The sequence below is a fragment of the Macadamia integrifolia genome, chromosome 13 (genome assembly GCF_013358625.1).
Source record: "Macadamia integrifolia cultivar HAES 741 chromosome 13, SCU_Mint_v3, whole genome shotgun sequence".
Taxonomy (NCBI): Eukaryota; Viridiplantae; Streptophyta; class Magnoliopsida; order Proteales; family Proteaceae; genus Macadamia; species Macadamia integrifolia.
In genome coordinates, this window is record NC_056569.1 from 5,419,612 (window position 1) to 5,424,069 (window position 4,458).

The window sequence follows — 4,458 nt, forward strand, 5'->3', positions numbered from 1 at the left end:
TTGCCGAAGGTGAGATAATTGGTCACACGTTTGTCACTAAACCGGTCCATCAAACAATAGGAGAATTTTCCATGGAAGTCATCAAATACTCTAGGACCAAAGGAATGTGTATTGAAACCCAAACCCATGATTCCATCACCATTGCTTAAACCAATCGGATTGCTTGTTTTCCACACTTGATTGCATCCAATCAACATATCATGGATCTTCTTCTTTTGACCATTGGATAGGGTGACAGTCACTGAGTCGTAGGCGAAGATTCCCTTTGACATCCCGTCGACGTAATTGTATTGATATGCGCATGGGGATTTCGCCGTCGGACACTCCATCACAGACATGAGCTGGGTAAAATTTTGACGACACATATTACTAGAACATGGTACGGTTCGGAATGTTCTAGAACGTTCCGAATGGAAGATTCTCTTCTTTGGGTTCACTTTTCTATTGCAATAAGTTCCTTGTTTGGGATCAAGACATTTGACTTTGCAATCCATCCAGGTGAGGCTGCTCCCTGTATCTACTACCAATAGGAATATCTGAGCTGGTGTTCCTACTTTGAGAGACACAAAGTAGGAACCCAAGTGAGCATAGGAACCAGACCTAATTGGGAGGGAGAAAGAAGAGTTGTCCCTCCCAAGAACACCAACTTTTTTCACACCTTTCACACCTTTCCCATTCCCATGAGATGTTCTTCCAACACCTTTTTTCACCCCTTTCACTTGAGTTGTCCTCCTCCTCTCCATTGGTAATGTATTGTAGTGGGCGACAATCATCTCCATGCGACGTTTATCGACGTGAAAGAGCTCCTTGATGCTTTCGGAGCGATTTAAGATTTTCTCACCCAAAACCGTTGGATCATGTCTGTGGATCATCTCGAAGTGAACTGCAGATGATCTATTGGCGGCCACGAATATGGGATGATTCGCAGAAAACCCATTGATGAAAATGTAGAGAAGGAATAAAAATTGGAAGAGGGACTGCAACCACGACATCGTTGTCGTTCAAACTATGGGGAAGGGAAAGTAGGGAGCCCACCGGCCGACCTTAGATTTCCTAGTTAGGAAGATCTATGTCTCCCCTGGGCTAACATCCACCTCCTTCCTATTCGATAAAGAAGGTGGGGAAAGAAATATAAGGGGATGAAAATGTTGTCCAGAATACCCTGCCTTTCCTTATGGCTGAGAATGAGGAAAGAGAGTGATTATGAGAGTTTTCAGAAAAACGGGTGGATGGGAGAGCAACAGCCAACAAGAGGTTTGTTATGGAATAAAATTTTGCTGCTACATTGGTTGCTAAGAACTTTAGTGCTATATGTGCTCGCAGCCAAAGAAATGAAATAATTCATTTTTCCTTTGATTTCCTAAACTTCCTCTATATCTTTGGCTGCAAGCCCGGGTAACACAGGAAGGTTTCTATGCAATCCCCTCTTGACAAGTATCTTGCTTGGTCATGCTTGGTCAAGAGAATTCTTGCTATTTGTTATTTCCTTTCTATTTTTTTCCCATTTTTTCTCCCTCTTCGCCTGAATTATCAAAACTGATAATAAATTTTAAAATTATGTAGCTGTCAAAATTGAAAAAGAATTCAACGACCAACCTGGCTCAAGGGAAATTAACTAATTAATAAATATTTTTCTTTGCCCTATAAAAGCGGAGATACATATTAGGAAATAGCAAGAAACTTAACCCAATTGCGAAAGTTTGTGGGGATTTGTAAGTTGTTGTGACCTTCTCCTTCAAGTGCACTATAGATTGAAAAGTCTTTTCAAATTTATTAAGAGGGAAAATGATGCTATTTGTCTGTATCTTCTATACCCAGACACAGCTCATGGGCATGAAAAAACCTAATTGCCACCGCGAATGCTTGAGCTAAAGATACTTTTGCCTGGCCTTCCATGGGCCTGCGAGCTAGCAAGTAGCCACCTTGATGGTTAACATGCTCTTACCCTTATGTGAGTTCTATTTTTACTGCTCCTATTGGTGTGTCCGTTTTGGTATATATAAGTTATAATGGGATATCATCCCTATAAATAAAGCTGGATTACTAATTCAAAGTAGAAGATGAATTAATTAAGGTTGTAGCAGGAGCCAAGAAGACACACTTGGTCGCTTCTGGTGAATTAGGTTCTACTTGCTTTTCAATACTCTGCAACTTTTTATCTTAATCTGCTATTAATCACAATCTCACAATATTTTTCTAGTGTATTGTGTGCTAATAAAGGAAACATATTCAATCTCAATGACTTTCATAAAAATTAACTAATAAAATTAAGACCCTAAGTATGCCATATTGAATTGCTAATAAAAACAATTTTGAAGCATAACATTCGAGTATTTTTAATATTTATTTATTTTGGGTTGGGGATCATTACCTAGTCACGTGGCCATTGCAGCAACGTGGGAGTAGAGTTGCTCTTTTCGCCATCCCCTGTGTCTAAGCATAGGAGCATGTGCGACAAGGTGGGGATCTTTTTCCCCATCTTTTTCTATATATATGAAAAACTGATAATAGACCCTTGAGCAAAACTAATAAGGAACTGAAAATGATCAAATCGATAGCTATCTAGTTCGGTTGAATTTTATAAATTGATTAGTTATCGATTTGGTTTCAATCTAGCCTATTCTATACTAGCAACCAATAAGATTTGATCAAATTGAGCTATATGACACCACAAGGCTTTATCCCAGCCACACTTTTTTTTTTGCTGACGACAGGCATCTAGGCCTTCAACTTGATTTGTCCTGCGGGCCCATACAGATCCTACAACCGTATGAATTGGGTCATACCGAGGTTGAATGAAAACCATTTCAATTTTCACCAAAAGCAGTGAAGAGCACTAAACACCCCGTGTGAGTGGCTCCAAGGAGATAAAATGAGTCAAACTCAAAACCACACCTTTCTGAGATGAAGGTCCCTTGCCAAGTCAGCTACGTACCACCTTGGGGTTATCGCAGACACACACATACACATACAAAATAAAAATAAAAAGAAGGAATGAAGACCGCTACCTAACTGTGTGGCCTCCACACCAACATCTAGGACAATGGTGGAGGATGCATGGCTATCCACCCACGAAGACAAGGGCAACATTTCATGGCACCCTGTGAGAGGGTGTAAGGGGGCGAATAGGTAGTGTTCTTTTATCATAAGAATAAGTATAGGGAGGTGGGGAATGGAAAGTCGTAGCGTCAAAGTTTTAGTTAATATATCTGGACTATGCTTATCAATCAGTGTCCATCGATACTGATACACATATCTATGTGACTCCGTAAGGGTGTCAAATATTCAGTTATTCTGTCTGATTTAGATTTGGTTTACATTTTGAGAAGGTGCCAATCAATCACGAACGAAATAGGAATCAACCAAGATCATAATTGTTTTTCATTCAGTTCAGTTTATTGGTTTCTATTTATTTTTCATTGTTCGGTTTACATTTAATTTACTGGCGGTTTGTAGTACTAGTTCACATTTAGTTTCAATTTTGTACCCTTTATTTAGATTCTTTTCTCGTCTAATTTGCATTGGGAGCATGAATGTGTAAGTTTAAAATAACTAAAGCTTACGATCTCAATATATATTACGGATTTTCTTACTGTATATTCTAACGTTATTAAAAGCCACCTTAAAAGAATTACGCTGTTAAAAACATAGAATCAGCCTTTGGTTGAACACAAGGTAGTATAGAGACAAATTATTTGGTAATGTTTTACCAGTTCCTATTCAGTTTAAAACCGTCTATTTTCTATAGCTAATTAAAACCAAACCAGAAAGAGGACCTATGAAATTAAAATCAAGCCATTTCTCTACCGTCAGATTAATCGATTATGTTTTCATTATGACACCCCAGCCTAAATCCATGGTTGTAACATAGGAGAACTGTATGCATGAGTGGCAAGACTCAAGTTGATTAATAATGAATGACTAGTCAAAAATAAAAAGGGTAAAAAAAAAAAGAAAAAAAAGAATCAGGCTCCTTTTCCTGCATGTAACCACTCCACTCCATCTCACACCATCCATGGCGAGTGGGATAGTGGTAGGACTCAAGTTGATTAATAATGAATGATCAACTAAGAATAAAATGGGCAAAAAGTAAAATTATAGGATTAATGGTGCGGTTTGATGATGGAGTCACTGACTCAATATAGCATTGTGCTCTAATACCATGTCCATTCATTACAAAACAAAGAGAAAGAAATTTTTGAACTGGATTAATTATGTATTATCCTCTTGCTTACAGCCATAACAAGGTTGTAATATATATACACGTATGGAACTATTTGGCCAAGATGGCTACAAATAAGAATAAGGAAATATAACTAAGGGAAGCCTATTCTAAACTCGAGCATGTATCACCTCCCTTGCGGGTAACCACCCCACTCTATCTCACACCATTCATGGGGTGTGGCTCACTCTTTACACATGAAAAAACCTAATCTAACTCTATCTGTACATAACCAC